Source organism: Sorex fumeus, unplaced genomic scaffold, assembly GCF_029834395.1.
Source record: "Sorex fumeus unplaced genomic scaffold, SorFum_2.1 ptg000213l, whole genome shotgun sequence".
Taxonomy (NCBI): domain Eukaryota; kingdom Metazoa; phylum Chordata; class Mammalia; order Eulipotyphla; family Soricidae; genus Sorex; species Sorex fumeus.
Genome location: NW_026606270.1, coordinates 2,324,506 through 2,347,557, shown reverse-complemented (window position 1 = coordinate 2,347,557; position 23,052 = coordinate 2,324,506). Strand labels below are relative to the sequence as shown.

General features: G+C 55.6%; 1 pseudogene; it reads right to left on the bottom strand.

Moving 5' to 3' along the window:
• Positions 1 to 597: 597 nt before the first annotated feature.
• On the bottom strand, positions 598 to 21,765 carry LOC130017705 (40S ribosomal protein S23-like; annotated as a pseudogene).
• Between the last annotated feature and the right edge of the window lie 1,287 nt (positions 21,766 to 23,052).

Genomic DNA, 23,052 nt, shown 5'->3' with positions numbered 1-23,052 from the left:
CTCGAGAAGCGTCCAGTGCAGGTCTGGGCTGACGCCCGATCCCCAGGCTCTCTCAGGAGTCCTGCAGGACCTGCCGCCCCTGTCTGCTCAGCGCCCCTGGCTTCACCCTGGCCCAGACATTTCCCAGAGTCCTCTGGGCTCCGGCAGCGTCTCTGTGCGGGCGCTGAAACCGTGTCCACTGCTAATCAATTCCAGGAATCATAATAGCCCCGCACTCGTCTAGGGTTTCTCCGAGCACGCTGGCCCCGCCGTCCCCTCGCTTCTCGCTGCCATCCCATGACCGACACTGTCTTCTGAGTCCAGGCTTCCGACAGTGCTGCTGGGAGACCCGCCCCACGCATGGCCAGAGTCCTCAGTGGCCTCTCGGCCCCGTCGCCTGTGCCTTGATGGTCCTCACACAGGTGAGCAGCAAAGCCACACCTGTTCCTTCTCCTTCTCCTTGGTCAAAGCATCCGAGAGGACAGGTACGAGCTCAGAGGCCGGGAAATGCCTTCACGGGTCTCCCTGGAACCTGCTGGAATTGTGAGGGGCGGCCTTTTCAGTTTCATAAGCTGCTACGTGTTCTGTTTCCTTTCCCGAGTATATGAAAATCTCTTACTACTGTGCTTTCATCATCAAAACTGACAGTCTTGCTCTTCCCTTCTTGCCTTTGGATAAGGCCAAGAGAGACACATTGGCTACCTTGACAACCTAAAAAGGGACTCCGGGAACGTCACCAACAGCATGCCCTGTGCAGCCACCTCAGCAACCAGAACGTCATCGTTTTCCTCAGTAAAATCCAGTGGCCAGGGGACTGGAGCAATAGCACAGTGGGGAGGGCGTTTGCCTTGCATGCGGCCGACCCAGATTCGATTCCCAGCATCCCATAGGGTCCCCCGAGCATCGCAAGGAGTAATTCCTGAGTGCAGAGCCAGGAGGAACCCCTGAGCATCGCTAGGTGTGATCCAAAATGCCAAAAAAAATTTTTTTTAAATAAAAAGGACTTTAATAGTTAAGACACCAATTTAGATAAATCAGCACATTAGGAACAAGAATTCAGTGTCAAAAAGATGAGTTAAAATTCTAGCTCTAGAGGCTGGAGCAATAGCACAGCAGGTAGGGCGTTTGCCTTGCACGCGGCCAACCTGAGTTCGGTTCCCAGTATTCCATAGGGTCCCCCGAGCACCGCCAGGAGTAATTTCTGAGTGCAGAGCCAGGAGTAACCCCTGAGCATCGCCAGGTGTGATGCAAAAAGCCAAAAAAAAAAAATTAAAAAAAATAAAAAGGACTTTAATAGTTAAGACACCAATTTAGATAAATCAGCACATTAGGAACAAGAATTCAGTGTCAAAAAGACGAGTTAAAATTCTCGCTCTAGAGGCTGGAGCAATAGCACAGCAGGTAGGGCGTTTGCCTTGCACGCGGCCGACCCAGGTTCGATTCCCAGCATCCCATAGGGTCCCCTGAGCACCGCCAGGGGTGATTCCTGAGTGCAGAGCCAGGAGTAACCCTGAGCATCTCTGGGTGTGACCCAAAAAGAAAAAAAAAATCCAGCAGCCGTTAGCAAGGTACAAAGGCTGTGATTTTTTTCCCCCGTTCTTGATTAGCTGAACTCAGATGCTCTTCCTAACAATAAGATTTGGCTGTTGGGCCTCAATGCCAACTTTGTCCCGCACAATCCGCTTTGCATGGAAAGCGCCCCAGAGAGGGGTGGCCTCCAGGGCTGTGCCCAAAGGCGCCTTCTTGAACTGTTTCTCATGCCACTTCTCATCTTGTGGGAGGCTGCGGAGCTTCGAGCAGTACGAAGACCACGACTCTTACCCCTCCCGCCCGCAGCATGGGCCAAGCAAAAAGCCAGTCAAGTTCTTGATGGTGAAACCAGATGTTTCTGTTGCCTGTCCCTGAAGACCCGAGAGTTCATCACTGTGGAGGACAGACTAGGGGTGGGTGGGAAGGGCCGGTGGCCAGGCCAGTGGGAATGATGGTCAGGAAACCCTGGTTCATAATCCATACCCTTTAGGATGGAGGGAGAATGGTATGAAGTTGTGTCAACGAAGGGGATCAAGAAAAAAATATCAGGAGCTGGAGTGATAGCACAGCGGGTAGGGCATTTACCTTGCACTTGACTGACCCGGGTTCGGTTCCCAGCATCCCATAGGGTCCCCCGAGCACCACCAGCAGTAATTCCTGAATGCAGAGCCAGGAGTCACCCCTGAGCATCGCCAGGTGTGACCCAAAAAGCAAAAGAAAAGGGAAAAAAAGCATAGAAATTCACCCACAGAATGCATGTTCCCCCCACGCACCTTTTGTTTGGGGGGACTCACACGCCTGGCGGTGCTGAGGGATCACTTCTGACAGTGTTCAGGGGACCCTTTGTGGTGCTGGGGAATCTATCTTGAGGCAGCCTCATGCGAGGCAAACACCTTACCCCCTTCCCACCTCTCCCCCCACTCCACATCTCTTTTTTTTGGGATTTTCTTTTTAATTTTAATGAATCACCGTGAGATACAGTTACAGACTTACAAACTTGCGTATTTACATTTCAGTCACACAATGTTCAAGTACCCATCCCTCCCCCAGTGCCCATTCTCTACCACCAATGTTCCCAGTATCCTGCTTGCTGATGGTTGAAGGGTTCACTTGGGATGGTACATGCGTGCTGAAAGTAGACTATGGACCAAACACGATGGCCGCTTTGTACTTCTATTACAAACCTGCAACTGTTTAAAGGCAGAAACACGGTAGAGGTGATCTGTGGTTCTCTGTGATTCTTGTTCTTGGGTTTCCCATTGGATCCCGGCCCACCTGGTCCATTTTTATTTGTGTGTTTTTGTTTTGTTTTTGGGGCCACTCCCAGTGATGCTCAGGGCTTACTTCTGACTCTGCACTCAGGGATCACTCCTGGCAGTGCTCGGGGGACCCTACGGGATGCTGGGGATTGAACCCAGGTTGGCAGTGTGTAAAGCAAATGCCCTCCCCACTGTACTACCACTCTGGCCCAGGTCCGGTTATCCCAGTTCCCAAATGAGGACCCAAGGCTGAGCATGAGGAAATGACACACTCCAGGCCACCCAGCTAGTAATTAGCAAGGCTTATTTATCAAATCAACCAATAGCTACTGATCATGTACTAAGAGCTATTCGAACCTTGGAAAACCACAGAGCAGGGAAGGGAGAGGTGGGAAAACTGTGGCCCACTGCTTATGTTTACAAATAAAGTTTTATTGAAACCCAACCATGTGTGTTTGCTTATATGTGGTCTGAGGCTGCATTTGTGTTTCAGGTTCGGTGTTGAAGAGCCAAAGCAGAGACTGTGTGTCATTAGAGGGTTGAGCGCAGCCTTCTCACTGTCCATAGGTGACCGACGAAGTCTGGAAGCTTCCACCACCTTCCTTGGAAGGCCAAGGGTCTCCAGGTCAGTGAGGCTGGCTTCCAGCATGTCTCTCCCCTGGGCAGGGGCTGGGCTACAATCTTGACTTCAGGATCTTTATTGGAAACTAAACACAGTTAATGTAGGAGAAATCCCAGCCTGGGATCCAGTCAAAACATCCCCGTGTGGGATCAGGGCTGTCCTAATAAGCTCCAGATGGCCCCCGGCTGCCGTCTGGGCCTGAAGGAGGAGGGACACAGCCCTGGAGGGAGGCGGGGGGCAGGTTTGAAACCCGGAGAGGCAATTCCAGCACCCCTTCTCTCTGCGTGGGGAGGTTTGGGGAACCCCAGCCCGGCTTTGCTCCACTTGCCGGCCCAGCCCCCTTGGTCTTGGGGGTCTCACCAGCCGCCTTCTTCTTCTTCTTCTTCTTCTTCTTCTTCTTCTTCTTCTTCTTCTTCTTCTTCTTCTTCTTCTTCTTCTTCTTCTTCTTCTTCTTCTTCCTCTTCCTCTTCTTCTTCTTCTTCTTCTTTTTGGGTCAGAGCAATAGCACAGCAGTAGGGCGTTTGCCTTGCAAGCCGCCAGCCCAGCCGAGCTGGGTTCGATTCCTCCTCTCCTCTCGGAGAACCTGGCAAGCTACTGAGAGTATCTTGCCTGCACGGCAAAGCCTGGCAAGCTACCCGTGACATATTCAATATGCCAAACCCAGTAACAACAAGTCTCACGATGGAGACGTTACTGGGCCGACTCGAGCAAATCAGTGAACAATGGGAGGACAGTGCTGTAGGACAGTGCTTTTTGGGTCACACCCAGGGATGCTCAGGGTTTACTCCTGGCTCATGCAATCAGGAATTATGCCTGGCAGTGCTCAGGGGACGCTATGGGATGCTGGGAATCGAACCCGGGTCAGCTGCATGCAAGGCAAATGCCCTACCCGTTGTGCTATAGCTTCAGCCCCGCCAGCCCCTTCCTGTTGGGTGTCTTGCCCAACCCCAGGAAATGCCCCCTGGGCTGGAGCAGGGGTGACTTCCGGTGAGCTGGGTCAAAGGGGCTGAACCGTGCAGAAAGAAAAGAGAGACAGAAGGAGGGGCAAGGGCTGGGGTTTGGGGGGGTGGTCAGGTCCAAAGGGACAGAAGGTGGAGCAGGAGGGCCTGGGGCTCGGGGGCAGAGCCGGAGACCGGGAGGAGGACATGCTGGGCATGGAGGCCAGCGAGGGTCACTGCTGAGGAGAGTATGTGCGGGTCCCTGTTCCAGAGCCCCCAAACGCTTGAGTGCCTCACTGCCCCCCCGCGCTCCCTCATGCCTCTCCCTCCACACCGGCCACTTCTTCAGGGGACAAGGTCCATCTTGCCCACAGCCTTCGGCTGACCGGTCCCACCTCAGGGGAGTCTCCCCCGGTTTGTCTCCTGCTGTCTGTGAGGCAGAAGAGGAGCCATGACAGGCGCCACTTTGAGACCAAAGCTCAGCAGGCCTAAGTCTCGATTTTCCCCATCAGAAAGTCCCGACTTCTCAGAATACAATTATCACCCTGGGAAGATACACCAACCCATGGGAACGTCCTATAATAGGGGTTTGGGCAGTGACACCCAGCCAAGCAGAGAGGGCCTAGGGAGTGGACTCACAGGATCCCACAGGGACCAAGAATTGGAAACACAGTGTGGGTCCCTGGAGTCACAGAACCAGACAGGGCCCAGAACTGGAAACAGATTGCCAGTTCCTAGAAAAATGCTTGTTATGCAGATCTGAGTGTTGGGGTAAAATCCCAAATAATAATGGTGGGTCTGGTGTCAAAATATTGAATGTGGGGCTGGAGCGATAGCACAGCGGGTAGCACGTCTGCCTTGCACACGGCCAACCCAGGTTTGATTCCCAGCATCCCATATGGTCCTCTGAGCACTGCCAGGAGTGATTCCTGAGTGCAGTCAGGAGTAACCCCTGAGCATCGCTGGATGTGACCCAAAAATCAAAAAAGAAATTGAATGTGATCAAAGTAGAGAGAGAGAAATGTGGAAATCATCTACCCCACAGGTAGGGGGAGGGTGTGAGATAGGGGTATACTGGGGTTGTTGGGGGTGGAGAATGGGCACTGGTGAAGGTACGAGTGTTTCATTGTATGACCGAGACTTAGACCCGAAAGCTTTGTAACTGCTTTCACGGTGATTCAATAAATAAAATTATAAAAAATGAAAACAAAAAAAGGTAAGGTGGAGTTCATGCCCAATTCAATCAGCTAATGAGTGACTGAATAAATAGCAGTACTCCTACATTAAAAAAAAATGCTGTTATGTCACCAAACCCTATATAAACTGCTCAGAATTCAGAGGAGTCGGGGGGGGGGGGGGTCCTTGTCAAGACTCAACTGCGTTGGATGAGACTTGGACCCTAGCTCGAGCTGGCAGTAAAGGGGCCTTGCATTTGCATCCTCGTGGCTGGTCTGGTCAATGTGCGAGCGAAACTCCCTTCCCAGGACATCACACGTCTACACTGAGAGGCTCTTCAGGGCCATCTAGGCTGGCTGCCTCTTCCCTCCTCACCCCTGTCCTTGGCCCCTCACCCCTCTCCCTTTCTGTTCGGATGGGGCATTTCCTGCTCTTGCTTTTCTCTTCTCCCTACCCCCCACCCCCGCAGGTCATCGAGGTCCACCTGGGGACATGGTCACGTCCGCAGCTGCTCAGTCTCTGGCACTTCCCGGGTCCCGTCGATATTTACTGGCTGGTTGCACTGTGGCGCGTTCTCAGGGCACATATGACCCAGTGGCACAGAGTCGGGGGGACGCGTCTGTTACACTCCTGGGGGACACGGGTTTTGGGAGAGTGGACACCCCCCTCCCAGCCCCGACCGCCCTGTCGTAGACTCAGAAATGGGCCCCTCTGGGAAGCTGCAGTGTCCCGGCCACCCGAAGGCCCAGAGTCATGGGCCCGGCAGAGGCTGAGCTGAGAGCCAAAGCTGACCACAGCCTGATGGACAGACGGATGCCAGAGCCCTGAGCCTCGGTACCTCGGCATGCCAGGGGTCAGGGAAGGGGGTGCCCTGAGCATGCTGGGGGCCCAGATGACCATGTCCTTCTCATCCTGTCCCCACACAGGGAGGGAGGTACTCTGAGGGACAGAGGGGATGGCCACTCCCACTGGGCTAACTGGGCCCACCCCCAGCCCCTTCCAGGGTGACCTTCCCTCAGCCACAGTGACCACTGCTTAGGGGCTGGGATGAAGGACTAGAGGAGCGACAGTCAGAGCCCTCAGGACCCCTATGGGTCCCCCCCCTGAGAGCTTGGGTCTGGGTTGGTTTCCTCTGACTTGCAGGATCCACCTTTGGCGGGATCAGCCAGAGGGAAGCAGGAATCCAGCCTGGAGGGACCAAGGAGCCTTCGGCCGTCTCTCTTCCTCTCCCTCCGCTCCTCCCTCCCTGCTGGTCCCCAGCACATACTCAGGCCACGCTCCGGCCCCAGGGCCTTTGCACTTGCTAGACTTTCCTTCTGCATTCAGGAATCCTCCATCCTCCCTGTCCTGGTTCACGGGTCACTTCTGGAACTTTCCACCCCCATCCCCGCCTGCACTAGCATGCACCCTTGCTCAGGACTTTCCACGTCTTATTGATCTCTTATTGATCTTCTTTCTTCTTCTGGGTGGGCAACTTCATGGAGGCAGCGGTGGTCCCAGCAGGGTGCACGGATAAAGTTCAGCCACATGTCTTTGTTGAATAAAGTGCTGTGGTGGGGGGCACCCCATTTTATTTTATTAATTTTTTTATTGAATCACTGTGAGATACAGTTATAAGCTTTCCTATTTGAGTTTCAGTCATGCAATGATCAAACATCCATCCCTCCACCAGTGCACATTCTCCACCACCAATGTCCCCAGTATCCCCCCCTCCCCCGCCTTTTCAACTCTACCCCCTTGCCTTTATGGCAGACAATTTTCCCCGTACCCTCCCTCTACTCTTGGGCATTATGGTTTGCAATACAGATACTGAGAGGTCATCCTGTTTGGTCCTTTATCTACTTTATCAGCACACATCGCCCAGCCCGAAAGATCCCTCCAACCACTGTTGTCTTAGTGGTCCTTTCTCTACCCCAGCTCATGAGGCAGGCTTCCAACTGGGGAGCAATATTCCTGGCCCTTGTGTCTACTGTCCTTGGGCATCAATCTCATGTTATTTTATATTCCACAAATGAGAGGCACCCCATTTTATAGGTGAGCAAACTGAGAATGGGGGAAGAACTTCCCCAACCCGTCAGAACCTTCAAGGCTTGCCCCAGCAGGGCACCCACAGACCCGCCCCTTTCTTCCCTCACAGCCCTCAAGGGGGTCAGCCAGGCAGCCAGCCCACCCTCTGGTCTCTCGTTGTCCCTGTCTGTCTGTCTGTCTGTCCCCCAGCCTTGCCCCTGACTCCACAGAGCCTTCCTACCAACTCTGACCACCACTTCCTCTGAGCGGGAGTGACAGGCGCCAGGGCTGGCTCGAACCCTGAGAAACAGCATCTCCAGATCCTGGACCCATCCCCTCTGCCAAGACCCTCCTCCCAGGGAAGGTCGGATGCGGGGGTTTCTGAGAGGTGAGACTGCGGGGAACTTGGCAGAACCCGGGACAACCCAGGGGTCCCTGCAAACCGTAGCCCCCTGGGAGGGGGCTGAATCTTCCCATCCCTGTTAAGGCGAAGACGGGAAAAACAAACTCTGGGAAGAATGAAAGCAGCGAGGTTTCCGTGGCTGATCCTGTTCATCACTGCTCTGAGCTGCCTCTCCACCATCCGTGGCAGGATCTTTCTCTCACCTGCTCTCCTGCAGGTCCCCCGAGAAGCAGTCCTTCCGATCAGGATCCTCGTCCCCAGCCCCCGACTTGCCCTGGCATCATGGAACTATTACAATGATGTTCAAATGTCTGCTTGACCCTGAGCAGTCTTTGGCTATCTCTTCCCTCCCTCACCCTCCTCCAGTGACACCAGACCCTTTGCACACCGCAGGCTGACACCTGCCGCAGGCCCTTTGCACATGCCCTTCTCCCTGCTCTTATAGAAACCCACAGAACTCCCTCCCTCACCTTTTCCTGGCTCTGCTTTAGTGTTCCCTTTCCAGGGTCTCCTGCAATCACCCTTGTTCTCCCTGCAATCCCTGTTGGGGATCAGAACTGGCTGGGAAGGGAGAGTGGAGGACAGGCAGCCCACAGTGGACTGGAGGACTGGCCACCGTATAATATGCCCACAGGCTTGGCTCGCCATGCCAGGTTACATACGTCTCTTAGTTGTCATGTTCTGGAAGGAGAGTTTCTCAAATGTTTGGCTGGAGGGGAGTTTGGAGGTCAGCTTGCTCCGGCTCCTTCCCTGAGCTGAGACCTTGGGCCAGCTTAACCCTCTTAAATCATCACTGTCACTGTCACTGTCCTCCCGTTGTTCATCGATTTGTTCAAGCGGGCCCAGTAACGTCTCCATTGTGAGACTTGTCGTTACTGTGTTTGGCATACTGAATACGTCACAGGTAGCTTGCCAGGTTTTGCCGTGTGGGCAAGATACCGGCGAGTAGCTTGCTGGGCTCTCTGAGAGGGGCGGAGGAATCGAACTCAGGTTGGCATGCAAGGCATGCAAGGCAAATGCCCTACCTGCTGTGCTATCACTCCAGTCCACTCTTGGATCATAAGTGACAATAATAATAATGATAATAACCACGATCACGATCACGATCATCCTGTTGTTCGTCAATTTCCTTGAGCAGGCACCAGTAACATTTCCTTCTTCCTAGCCCTGAGATTTTAAAAGAGCCATTTCAATGCTCTTTTAGGATTAGGAGGATGAGACCCATCATTGTTACTGGCATTTGGCATATTGAGTACGACACGAAAAGTTTGTCAGACTCTGCCGTGCGGGCAGGATACTTTTGGTAGCCTGCCGGGTTCTCCAAAGGAAAAATAAGATAATAAGAGATTGCGTGGCCGCATTTGCGGGAGCTGGGTTTTATAGTCTCTGTGTCTTGGCCGTTGATGGGACCAACCTGGCGCTGGTGGCAGCTGGTGGGTGTGACCCCTACCTACTGGAAGATGGGGGGTCTGGTTGGAGAAGGCCCAGTCCCAGTCCGAGTAGGCTTGGAGACCTCAGCCCTGGGACCCACATTCCTGGGTTCCTCTGCCAGTTCTTTCATGCATGAGGCCCGTCCAGACGTGTGGAGAGTGATCCCAGCCAGCCCAGCATGGCCGTGGCTGGCTCCGGAGGTCCTCAGTTGCTGGGGCTCTGCTCGGGGTGGGGGAGGGGGAGAGAAACTCAACCCTCCCCCCTCCAAGGGGCCCCGGTGAGGACAGCCAGGCGCGGGGGCAGGAGACTACTACTACTACTACTACTAATGATAATAATAATAATAATAATAATAATAAGCTTAAGCTGAAGAGCCAATTGGCAGGTCCAGGGGACTGTAATCCTGGGGGTTAGAAGTTCTTCATGCAGGCTGGGCCGGGTCTTCCCAGGCGGTCAACGGGCCCTTCCTGTCTCTGCAGGGAGGCGAGAGCGTGGCCAGGCCTTCACTCAGCCTCCGGCCCCCTCCCAACCTCAGCAGAGACCCAAAGGACACTGACTGGCCTGAACCAAGGCCTCTGCTCCAGCAGGAGAGACCCTGGCCACTCACATCTGCAGCCTTCTGCCTGGACGCCCCTTCTGCAGAGAGCCCCGGTCCCTTACACTGCTTTCCTATATATAAAAAAAAAGAAGAATCAATTTATAGGGGGCTGGAGCAATATTCCCAGCACCCCCTAGGGTCCCCTGAGCCTGTCAGGATAGCTGGGTGTGGCCCCCAAATCAAAACAACTAATAAGTTTTCTAATGATTTTTTTTTTGCTTGGGGTCCATACCTGGCAGTGCTCAGGACTCACTCCTGATGGGGCTCGGGGGAACTTAGGGGGTGCCGGGATCCCAGGCAAGTGCCCTTGACCCACTGTACTACGTTTCTGGTCCCGTAAAAGTAAATTTCACTGAGAGGTGCCTGCAGCCCCTGTCTCTGGTGAGAACCCACCTCGGCTCCTCCTCCGGAAGGTGTGGGGAGACCCTCCTGCTGCCATTCCTGGGGGGATTGCAGATCTGGAGAGACAGTTGTTCCCTAGAAACCTGCCTTGCCCGAACCAGACAGGCCAGGCAAGAGGGTCCCGGGCTCCTGGCAGGGGACATTAGCTTCTCTCTTCCTGTGCAGGGTCCGATCCACAGTGGGGCTGGAATCGACCGGCTTGGCATTTCCCACGGGAAACCGGCCCGGGAGGGGGTGTCAGGAGGAGACGCTGTCAGCACCCGCAGCCACCAGTGTGAGGCCACCAGCCGGCCCAGCAGCCTGGACGCTCGCAGAGGAGGAGCGTGCCCATGGCCAGGATGCTCGGAGCTGCCGAACGGGCGTGAAGCATTCCGGAAATGGCGACATGTGGCGGAACAACCAGCTGTCCATCTAGCAACGGCCAGAGGGGCGAGTTTGTGTCTTTTTTTACCACAATAAAAAAAAAAAACACCTCTCTGCCCCCGTGAAAGTCCCAAATGAATTCCTGGTTTAGTGCATCTCAATTGAGTAGCTGCCTCTTATGGGGGTGGGCGCTGGGACACACCAGGGCTCACTCCTGGCTCTGTGCTCGGGGCTCACTCCTGGCTCTGTGCTCGGGGATCACTCCTGGCTCTGTGCTCGGGGATCACTCCTGGCTCTATGCTCACTGACTTTGTGCTCGGGGCTCACACCTGTAGGGGTCTACCACATGCAGGGCCAGTGCCCTCCCTGCCCTTTCTCCATTCTCACCTTGGTGCCTTGTACAATCCCAGATTCACAGTGACATGCCCTGAGCACGACTAGGCCACCTCCTCTGAGTTCCTGGCCACTGGGGAGTGTCTGGGCAGACCTGGTGGGAGGCAGCAGACTATTACTTGATGTCAGTGGGCTGTCTCTCCCGGGCCCAGCGGACCATCTCTCCCGGGCCCAGCGGGCTGTCTCTCCTGGACCCACTGGACCGTCTCTCCTGGGCGCAGTGGACCGTCTCTCCCGGGCCCAGTGGACTGTCTCTCCCGGGCCCAGTGGACTGTCTCTCCCGGGCCCAGTGGACTGTCTCTCCTGGGCCAGTAGCCTGCCTGTCCTGGGTGCTGCAGGGTGAAACGCCAGGGTTCCTGCAGGGAGCTCATGTCCACAGACCTTCGTCCAGCAGGGGACAGCAATGCCCCAAAACCCACCCTTCTCTCCATGCCCTTCCCTCCTGTCACACTCCATCCTGCTGGGGGGGGGGGCGGGAACGCCACCTGTGGACATCTCCCACCCCCAGGCGTGGCTCCCCCCTCCCCTAGGCAGGGGACCGTGACAGCCGGCAGCCGGCAGCCGAGCCATGGCCGCTCCCCCCAGGCGGGGCCCAAGTGCTTCCCCAGCCAGAGTTTTCTCCCTCGGGGCAATTACAAGTGATTTCCTGGTGACAGATGCTGTCAGAGTCGGAGGCCCCGTGGGCGGGAGGTGGGGGCTCCCTCTCCCCCCACCTTGTCTGGCCCCCTTCCTCCGCTCCCACTCCAGACAGTTATGAAAGGAAGCGGCCTTGTTCCTGCTGCAGCTGCAATCTCTCTGACAGGTGACGCTGCTGGTTTAGACAGAAGCTCCCCGCTGCCTTCAGGGATGAGACAGATCTCCCCAGATGGTCAGTCTCCACTCTCCACAGTGCCCTGGCTTCTGCCCATCCGTCCGTCCATCCATCCATCCATCCATCCATCCATCCATCCATCCATCCATCCAGGCAGCCAGCTACCAATCTATCTCTCCCCTATCCCTCCCTCCATTCATTATTCATTCATCCACCCACTCAGCTAACCATCTATCCATCCATCCATTCATCTATCCACCCCTCCCTCTCTCCATCCACCATCACCCTCATCATTACTCACCCCTCTCTCCATCCACCACCGTCATCATCCAGCCAGCCAGCTATAGTCCTCCCTCCCTCCCTCCCTCCCTCCCTCCCTCCCTCCCTCCCTCCATCCCTCCTTTATCCATACATCCATCCATCCGTCCATCACCGTCATCACCATCCATTCACCCTACATTCATTCATTAATTCCGGCTGCCAGACTCCCTTTCCTTCCTCTTTTGCTTTGATCACGGGGCTCCCTCACACTCGCCCCTTCTCTCCTCGAACCTGCCGGCTTCTCTGACTCCAGTTTGTGCATCAGCAGCCTTCGCCCCACGTCTGCCTGCCTGTGGCAATGGAGGTCAGAGGTCCCCTTCAGAGAACCTTCCCTGCCCCCCTCAGCCCGGGTTGCCTTCCTCTCCCTGACATCGGCTTTTTCGGGGTTCACTCCTATTGGCCGACTGTCCACCCAGATGGCAGGGGGCCATGTCAATGCCTTAGGAGGGAGCCCCAAGAAGGGTCTGAGATTGTGTCTATCTGAAGCAGACCCAGAGAAGAGCTGGAGGTCAGGCGGGTGTGTTTGGGACATGCTGTCAGGCAGGAAGGCAGCCCGTGGTGCCTGGAATCACACCAGGCTGGCAACGGGGTCTTCCTCCCAGAGGCTGCCAAGATGAGGTGGGGGTGATCGAGCAGGTCTGCACCTCAGAGAAACCCCCCGAGGGCGAGCTGGCTGGCAGCTGGAAGGGGTGTCCTGGGGTCAGGACAAGTGGATACGGGGCACGGGGTACTGAGAGGGTGCATCAGGAGAGGGAACCAATGAAGGACACAAATTCATCCAGCCCCAAGCTGCCGCCTGCCATTGAGACAGGGTTGCCATGGCAACAGGGCTGGAAAGGACCAGCAAGACACGGTCGTCCCCAAACAACACTGCTGCATCTCTCCTGTGGCTCAGGAGAGGTGGGGAACAGGGAGCCCCAATCCCCTTGGTAAAGCAAAGAGCGGAGGCCGGGTGGAGGGCTTCCTGTGATGGGGCCATGTGACTGAGGGGTCACTTAGAGGAACAGCATCACAGACACAGGGAACAGCCTGGCGGGTGCTCAGAGGAAGGAGGGCGATTTCTGCAGGGAGGATGCTCTTGTTGCCCCCCAAGCCCCGGGCCGTGCACCTCTCCCCTGGGGAGCCCCTTGACATCTCCAACAAACATGTCGGGGGGGAAAAGTTTTTGCTTTTTCCCTCCCCAGTTTGCTTCTCTCACAAAAGCCTCCCCTGTTGGCCAGTGACTCGACGCTCAGCCCAGTGACTCAAATGATCCCTTGTCAGAGAGGCTCCCTTGGGAACTGGAAGGAACCAGAAAGAACTGGAAAGAACCCCTTTTCCCTGGCCACCACCTCGGCCCCCTGTGCTGGGGTCACCCCCTGATTGGTTGCATGCGCTATGTCTGCCTCAGGGAAATGCCTGGAGCCCACGGAGCAGGACAGGGCCCCTCTGTCTCCACGATGCCCCCGTTCCCAAGACATGGCATAAACCTGGTGTCTGCCAGCCTGTCTGAGTACATGCACGGTAAATGCTTGAGTGAGTGACTGTCTCCGCTCCTCTGGGCCACACGAAGACCTGGGCTGTGTCTGACTCCAGCTGAGGCCACAAGGACCAAATTTCAAGCCAGCAGCAGATTGTGTGTTCCAGACCCTGGCAGTGCCTTGGCATAAGGTTTCTAGTGATGGCCAGAGTGATTCCTGAGTACCTGAGTACCACTCCAGGAGTAAACCCCGGCCACTGCGGGTGTGTCCCAGGAACTTCAAGGTCTAGGATGACCTCTTCCTCCTCCTCCTCCTCCTCCTCCTCCTCCTCCTCCTCCTCTTCCTCCTCCTCCTCCTTCTCATTCTCCTCCTCCTCTTCCTCCTCCTTCTTTTCCTTCTCCTCCTTCTCCTTCACCTCCTTCTCCTCTTCCTTCTCCTCCCCCTGCCCCCCCTCCTCCTCCTCTTCCTCCTCCTTCTTTTCCTTCTCCTCCTCCTTTTCCTCCTTATCCTCCTCTTTCTTCTCCTCCCCTTCCCCTCCTCCTCCTCCTCCTTGTCATTCCCGGGATGGAGTGCTACTGGCTCAGAGTAGGAGGAGATTGGGATGCTGGGGGCTTTTCTGCTATAACAGGCCAGCCCCCACAGAGACAAATCTGTATCTCCAAAATAGCAACCATGCCAAGGTGGAGACACGCTGTCATCTCGGGGCTGGCTCAGCCCTTATGCAGTGCCAGAACTCAGAGTCTGTGGCTTCTGTATATCGTGGGTGTCCCCTCCTGGTGCTGATGTTGCTGCCATGATACCAAGTATCACATTCAGCAATCCAAGGAGAAGCAAATCTCCTTCCTCCCTCTCTCCCTTCCCTCTCTCCCTCCCTCGCCTCCTGCCCTCCCCCCTCCCTCCCTCCCTTCCTTCCTTCTTTCCTTCCTTCCTTCTTCCTCTCTCTTTCTTTCCTTTCTTCCCTTCCCTTCCCTTCCCTTCCTGTCCCTTCCCTTCCCCTCCCTCCCTCCCTCCCTCCCTCCCTCTCTTCCTTCCTTCCTTCCTTCCTTCCTTCTTTCCTTCCTTCCTTCTTCCTCTCTCTCTTTCTTTCCTTTCTTCCCTTCCCTTCCCTTCCTTTCCCTTCCTGTCCCTTCCCTTCCCCTCCCTCCCTCCCTCCCTCCCTCCCTCCCTCCCTCCCTCCCTCCCTCCCTCCCTTCCTTCCTTCCTTCCTTCCTTCCTCTCTCTCTTTCTTCCCTCCCCTTCCCTTCCCTTCCCTTCCCTTCCCTTCCCTTCCCTTCCCCTCCTCCTTCCCTCCCTCCCTCCCTCCCTTCTTTCCTTCCTTCCTTCCTTCCTTCCTTCCTTCCTTCCTTCCTTCCTTCCTCTCTCTCTTTCTTTCCTTTCTTTCCTTCCCTTTCCCTCCCTCCCTCCCTCCTTCCTTCCTTTACTTTCTTTCTCTTCTTTCTCTGTGTCTCTCTGTCTCTTCTGTCTCTTTCTGTCTGTCTCTCTGTCTCTGTCTGTGTCTCTCTGGTCGGCTGAGCTGGTCCTGAGCTTCCCTCTGCCACAGCTTACTGAGGCTCCTTCTCCCGCACTCATCTCTGGCCAGTCCTGCAACACTGAGCGGCTCCGGGCAGCCCCCACATCCGAGTTCAGCAGGAGACCTGACCCCCGGGAGGCAGGTGGGGAGAAGCAGCCGGACTGGCCCACAAACGCCGGACAGCTGTGCGCCTCCTCGGAGCGGAGGCCAAAACCAGACACTGAATGTATCTGGTTAGAAATGGGGATTTTCTGGTCTGGTTCTGCCTGTCACTCCCAGTGTGTCTCTCCCATCGCTCACGGAGTCTGTGCACCTGACCACGTCAGTTTCTCCCCAGAAACGATTTGCTGGACCAACTTCAAGGTTTTGCTGGGGGACACACCTGGGTGAAGATGCAGGAGACCATGGGGGATGTGGGCATGACACCCCCACTCGGAGCATAGCCGAAGCAAACAGGTTTTTTCTTCATTTTTTTCTTTTTATGTAGGAGTACTGCTGTTTATTTAGCCACTGATTAGCTGATTGAATTGGGGATGAACTCCACCTTACTTTTTTTTTCATTTTTTATAATTTTATTTATTGAATGGCCGTGAGAGCAGTTGCAAAGCTTTTGGGTTTAAGTCTCGCTCATACAATGAAACACCCATACCTTCACCAGTGCCCATTCTCCATCACCAAAAACCCCAGTATGCCCCCATCCCAAACCCTCCCCCAACCTGTGTGACAGATGATTTCCACATTACTCTCTCTCTCTCTCTACTTTGATTACATTCAATATTTTGACACCAGACCCACCATTATTATTTGGGATTTTACCGAGAGTATTCGATATGCCAGACACAGTAACAACAAAGTCTCCAATGGAGACGTTACTGGGTCCGCTCGAGCAAATCGACGATCAACGGGAGGGCCTTTACCTTACCTTTACCTTACCCCAACACTCAGATCTGCTGGAAAGGCAAGAGTAGACGATTTGTTTTCTATTGCTGGTTATGAATAACATATGATGTTGCGTGACTGCTGTAGTTGCCATGCGATTTTGAAATTCTGAAATTTTAACACTTAAATCTGGAGGGATTTCTGCCAAAACCTTCTGGGTTCCGAGATTTGTTCCTGAGTCTCTGGGATCATGGCCATTAAGCAGGTTGATCAAGAGCCAGAGAGGCCGTTCATGGGCGGTGACTCGGGGTCTCGTTGGGGCCGGGAGGAAAGGGCTGGTTCCACCCCCATCCCGTGAGGCCCCACGTGTGTCATCACTGTGCGCCCAAACCTGACTGTCCAGTGGCCTTTGGAGGATGACGGCCACTGGGCCGCCAGGAGGAACAGGCCAAAGCATGAAACCTATTCCCACCTGGGGTGACCCAGCGCCAGTAACCCACTGCAGGGACTGGATGCATTTCTGACAAAAGCCGTTGGGTTTCGAGATTTGTTTCTGAGTCTCTGGGATCATGACCATTAAGCAGTTCGATCAGGAACCAGAGAGGCCATGCCTCCAATTATATAGCTGAACCGGAGGTGGTTTGTGAGTGTGTCTCCCACATACCTAACTTTTGGCTGTTTACTTTCTTGGTAAACTTTGCCCCAAGTTTTTGGGGTCTGGCCAAAGGCACAGCAGCAATTTTGGGGTATCTGGAAGTCTGAAGGCGCCATCAGGCTGCTGATGCACCCGCCTCACAGGTACAGATTGACCTGCTGGCGGCACCATACCCCCAATTTCTTAATTTTTTTTGCAGGGGACACCGGCGATGCTTAGGGGTACTTCTTGAACTGTGATAAGGGATCACTCCTGTCAGGCTCAGGGAGCCATAAGGGATGCCAAGAATCGAACCCAAGTCAGCTGTATGCAAGGCAAGCACCTACCTGCTGTACTATCACTCGGTCCTGCACAAGGGTTTCTTGATTCTGCTTGCACCCCAAAACTGCTGAAGGCCCCGCACCCAACCCCTGCTCCCACAACCTTGGGGCTCACCTTACTTCCTCTTCTGTCCCATCTGCTGTGGCCTGTCCATCAGGACTGTCCATCAGGACTCCCGAGGCCCGGTCCCTTCCCCAAGGGGACAGCAGGCACCACCCCACGGTCTCTACACAGCAGCCGCAGGTTCCTTAAGAAGGGACTCAGGGGGCAGAGAGATAGCACAGCGAGTAGGGCGTTTGCCTTTAATGCCGCTGAACCGGGTTCGATTCCCAGCATCCCATATGGTCCCCTGAGCACCGCCAGGAGTAATTCCTGAGTGCAGAGCCAGAAGGAACCCCTGTGCATTGCTCGGTGTGATGCAAAAAAAAAAAAAAGAAAAGAAAAAGAAAAGAAAATTGGGAGTGGTGGTGGTCTCAGTGTCTGCAAGCAAGTCACTTGGAGACGGGCTTCCTGGGTGGACCCCCGGCAAGCTGGGCTTGAGAGCAGCTCTGATGGCTGGGAGGCAGGTAAGGGGGAAGGGGACGACCGGGCCACACAGTGCGAACTCCCAAGGACACTGTAAGTTTCTCAGCTGTTTCTGCAATTAACGCTGCGTGGAGGGGCTGGGGGAAGTGGGGTCTCCCCTGTTGCCTGACAGGTGCAGAGGCCAGTTTGCTCCCCACTAGGCATCAAGGATTCGAGGCTTGTCTGGGTGGTGTCTCCCCATCCTGCTTTGCGGCTCACCCAAAGCCACACCTGCGGGAAGGAAATTTTTCCACCCTCCGCTTTCCAGCACCCACGTGGAGAGGCGTTTCCTGGAAGATGCTCAGTGACCATATTCAAAATGATGAAGGAGGGTTGAGAGGCTGGAGGAGAGGGGAAAGAAAAGGAGGAAGAGCGGGATGGAGGGAGGGAAGATGGGGAAGGGGATGGGTGCGGCGAGGGGGTGGGGTGGGGCGAGGCAGCAGGGTGATGTGCCCGCGCGCATGCTCAGGGATAAGAGTCCTTCCCTTTGGACCACGCGCTCCGCCTTGGTCCAGAACCCAACCCCGAAACGCGAGCTTTGGAAATCCCATCCTGGAACCTCCCCCTACCCCCGCCCCCGCCCCCAGCCTATCATTTAATTAAATGGCCCCATAATGAAATTTCTCCCCATTGCGTCTGTATTTAATAATTAATTGGCCTCTTCAGCCGCGCCGCGCTCGGAGCCTCATCAATTATACATCTTTTCTTTCTACGTTTAACTCTCATCCCCCCCCCCCCCCCCCGGGAAAGCCGGCCTGAGTGGAGGGCTGGGGTGGCGGGAGGGGGATGGGGTGAAGCAGATGGGGAGTGGGGTCTGTGGAGCCCCCTTGAAGAAGACAAGGTGCCCAACACAAAAGCAGGCACGAGGATGGAGTCGTAGGTAGGAAAAAGGGAGCGAAGGAGAACGTTGACTTTTTTTGTTTTATTTGTGGACTGCAACAAATGAAGCGTTCAGTGTTCAAGGCTACTCCCACTTTAAGCTACTCTGGGGACTGGACATGATACCAGGAATCAAACTGGGTCTCCACATGCAGAACACGTGGTAATGCATTGAATGATCTCTCTAGTATCCCCCGTCGATTTTTTTTTAATTTCTTTTAAGAGAGCTGGAGTGATGGTTCGACAGGCGGAGCCCAAGCATTGCATGCAGGAAGCCCAGGTTCAATCCCCGGCACTGCTGATGTGCCCCCGAGCACTGCCAGGAGTTGCTTCTGAGCACAGAGCCAGGAGTCACCTCTGAGCACCCCTGAACAAAATTTCTAGAGGGAGGCTTCTGTGATTGATAGCGTGGCATGCTGTATGGGCTGTATAGGCTGTCAGAATAGATTACCAGAGACAGTCGCATGGGGCGGGGTGTGACCCCAAGCCACAGACACCCATTTCTCTCTCAGTTCTGGGGCCTGGGGGGAAGGATGGGTGGTTTTATGACTCGGGCCGGAAGGTGAGCGTCACCACTCCTTCTGCACTCTGTTGACCAGACCCAATCATGGGGGTCAGAGCGATAGGACAGTGGGTAAGGCGTTTGCCTTGCATGCAGCCGATCCAGGTTTGATCTCCAGCACTCCATATGGTCCCTCAAGCACTGCTGGGAGTGATGCCAGGAGTAACCACCAAGCACCATCAGGTGTGGCCCCCAAACAAACTAAACAACACCAACAAAATCAATCATGGGGCCAGAGTGATACTAGAGCGGGCAGGGAGCTTGCCTTGCACGTGGCAGACCCGGGTTTGATCCTCTGCACCACATATGTTCCTGCGAGTCCTGTTAGGAGTGATTCCTGAGCACAGAGCCAGGAGTAACCCCTGAGAACCACCGGGTGTGGTCCTGAAACAAAAAAAAATGAAAAACAACTCAATGGAAAGTTTGCAGGGATGCTGGGAAATGTGGTCCAGCGTTGAGCCTAATACCAGAGAACTAGCCCCTGCCCAGAAAAGGGAGAGGATGCAGCGATGAGTGTTTGGGGGAAGAATCAAGTCAGTACAATGAATGGGGGTTTCGCGCGATCTTGAGTTTAGAGAGCGGGTCAGGAACGGCCCCGCTGGGCAGCAGTAGAGGCAGTGGACAGCGATGCACACAGCCGAAAAAAATCTCAGAGTGTGGATTTCTGGGGCCCAGTGGTGAGGGGGAAGGGAAGTGATCTCTGGTTCACTGCTGCTTCCCCGGGGGCCCAGGGCACCTCACTGTGGAGGCAGGGCACGTGGGGGCAGGGCCAGAAGGTTCCAGGGAACCAGAGGATGGAGATGACCCTGTGGACCCAGAGGCCAGTCTGGGGACCACAGGTCCATTCTTAGAGGATAGGGAAATAGTGGAGCTCTCAGCACTGGGGGCGGGGGGCAAAATCTGATGCTTCGATTTGAAAAGATCATTTGGGGGCTAGGGTGTCACTCGGCCTTGTTGCAGGAGGAAGGCCCTGGGTTCGCTGACAGCCGCTCAGACAAAAGCTGGGTGCGGCTGCAGCTTCTAGCGTCCTGCAGGGAGCATCCAACCCAGCCTGACACTGAGGACAGGGGTGGATCTTTCTGTTCCACCTGGCTCTGGGGCAGTGCAGTGAGGTGTTTCATGGGTAAGGAATAAAAGTGGGCACCGCTTGTATGTCAATTTCATGACTTCATCTTTTCTAACAGCAAGTGGAAAATGGGCACTGGTGAAGGGATGGGTACTTGGTCATTATATAACTGAAACCCAAGCACCAAAATTTGTAAGTCTACAACTGTACCGCATGGTGTTTCACTAATAAAAATTTAAATAAAAAGTGGGCACCGCATTGGCCCCAGTCCCCCATGGAAAATTGCATCTAAATGGGTTTCTCCCCTTGGTCCTACCGGAAGCCTGGGAGGAGGCCTGTTCAGACGCCCTGAATGCAGGCTCCCGGGGCCCACCAGAGGGAATGCACCGAGAGCACCGTGGACCGTGCTTAGCTACACCTTGCCTCCTATTTGAGGGGGGCGAGGGTTCATGTCCAAAGAGCTGGAAACCCCTGCCACAGCGCTTCTGCATTTATAATCGGAGAAACAAAACAAGGTTGACGGCTCAGGGGGACCCTGGCGCAGATTCCACTTGATGGTTGGTGGGGCCGGGGCTGGGGATGGGGGCCGCTACTCCCCCCCTCCAGCTCCTGCAGTCAACGGAGTCACAGGAGCCCAGGCAGGCAGGAAGGAGCAACAAAGGGGCCTTGGGGTCCCCTCCCCCTTACCCTCCTGCGCGCACGCTCTCTCTCTCTCCATCCCCCCTCTCTCCTGAGCTGGAATGCCCCCCGGGAAGCCTCCTCGGTAATGACCCCCCTCGACAGCTGCTAGCCCCGCTAAGCAGCCGCCCCGCCGCCTGGGGAGACAGGTTCGCACCTGCTCGGGGCCATTTCTCATCAATTAGGTCTTGGCAGCGGCTGAATGGGGCGCGCCCAGGGCGCGTCCCCGCGGCCCCTCCCCGGGCTGCCGGGCGCGCACAGATGGCAGCGCGGGGCGCAGCTGCCCGCCGGGCGCGCAGGGGGCCACGGGGGGCCCAGTGCTCGCAGCCCCCAGGTTGGGGTGGGCGGGGGGCGGCACACCTGCGCGGCGCAGATGGCGAGGGGCCCCTCCGGGGACCTGGAGGCGGGTCCAGGGGTGGGGGTGGGGGGCGGGAGGCCCGGGCAGCGGCACCCAGCCAGGGCTGGTGAGACCCTGGCGCATCCTTTGAACTTTGCCTCGGCCTCCCCAGACCTTCCCGGCAAAGGGCGGGCGCGGAGCCTTTTCCCGTCGGGAATCCACGGGCTGGGGCGCGCTGCCTCTCCACGCACGAACACGCAACAGAAAGGAAAAATGAAAACTTGGGAAAAAAAAAAAACAGGGCAAGTCCCCAGGCAGCGGCCGGCTCATCCTCCTTCTGGGCTCAGGCCCCGTGTAGCTCCAGGGCTCGGGCTGATACCGCTCTCTGGCCTTCCCAAAGGGTCATCGCCCTGGCCAGTCCTCGGACAGAGGCTCTGGGGATTAAGGTGCTTTCCGCAGAGGCTCGTTATTCCCACTTCCTGCCTTTGTCTGGGAGGCCCGGCGGGGAGGGCCAGCCTACCTGGCCGCCTTCTGTGCACAGGCCAAGGCCCCGTGAAGGCTCAGGTTACCCGCAGCCTTGGCAGCTGCCTGGCCGCAGATCTGCAACGCTGGGCACCTCATTCCGGAGAGAAACCTTCTCCCCGCCCAGGAGTAGAGAACGCAGAGCTCCCTTAAGCCCTGAGCACAGCCTGGAAGGTCCCCCTCCGTGTGGCCAGCCATGCCCAGGGAACTGGATCAGTCTTGGTTCCCTGTCCGAGCTCAGAGGGGCAGAGAGCAGGGAAGCTCAGCACGTCCAACACCCTTTCACTCGGCTGTTTTTGTCGTATGGCTTTGTCCCCCCGCGGGTGGGCCTGGTTCAGTGCTCCTGAGCACTGTGTGGTGAGGGCATGATACCCGGGTCTCCCTTGTGCAACACGTGTCCTCCAGCCCCTTGTGCCAACGCCGAAGCCTAAGAAGAGGATTTCACAGAGAAAATGCAGAGAAGGTTCTAGAAAGGTGGACCTGCAGACCAGGAGGAGCCAGAACCAAGCACAGAATCCCCTCTGGGCCAACCCGGACGTCCCTTCATCTTCTCTATAAACCTGAACCAAGGAAGGGCTAGATTTAGAGGGGAAAGATCAACTGAGGCCAAGCTGTCCCTATCTTTGCCTTTGAGGCAAGAGCAGTTTGTTGTCCTGGTCTAATATTGATCTTTGATGGTTTCTTGGGCACCATTTTTAATTCTATGCCTTTTTTTGTGTAGTCTCTGGGTCTTGGCCGTTGATGGGATTACATGGCGCTGGGGGGCTGTCGTCTTCGGGCCCCTTGGAGGGGGGGTGGGTTAAGTTTCCCTCCCCACCCCGAGCAGAGCTCCGGCAGCCGAAAATCTCCAGAACCAGCCACAACCATGCTGAGACCACTCTCCACATGCATGAAGGTATCGGCAGAGGAACAAAGGCATGCAGGTCCCGGGGCTGAGATCTCCAAGCCTGCTCCAATCGGGGCTGAGCATCCTCCACCCAGATCCTCCATATTCCAGTAGGCAGGGGTCACACCCACCAACTGCCCCCAAGCACTGTGTAATCCCATCAACGGCCAAGACCCAGAGACTATAAAACCCAGCTACCCGAAGTGCAGCCGCGCGACGTATTATTTTTTCATTCTTACTTTGGACAACCTGATAGGCTACCAAATGTAACCTGCCCACACAGCAGAGTCTGGCAAACTCCCTGTGGCGTATCCAATATGCCAAATACCAGTAACAATGATAGGTCTCATTCTCCTAACCTTGAAAGAGCCTTGAATATGGCACTTTTTAAAATCTCAGGGCTAGGATGAAGGAGACATTACTGGTGCCTGCTCGAGGCAATCGACAAACAACAGGTTGATTGTCTTTTTTTGAAAAATGGATTTGGGGGAACACTTTCC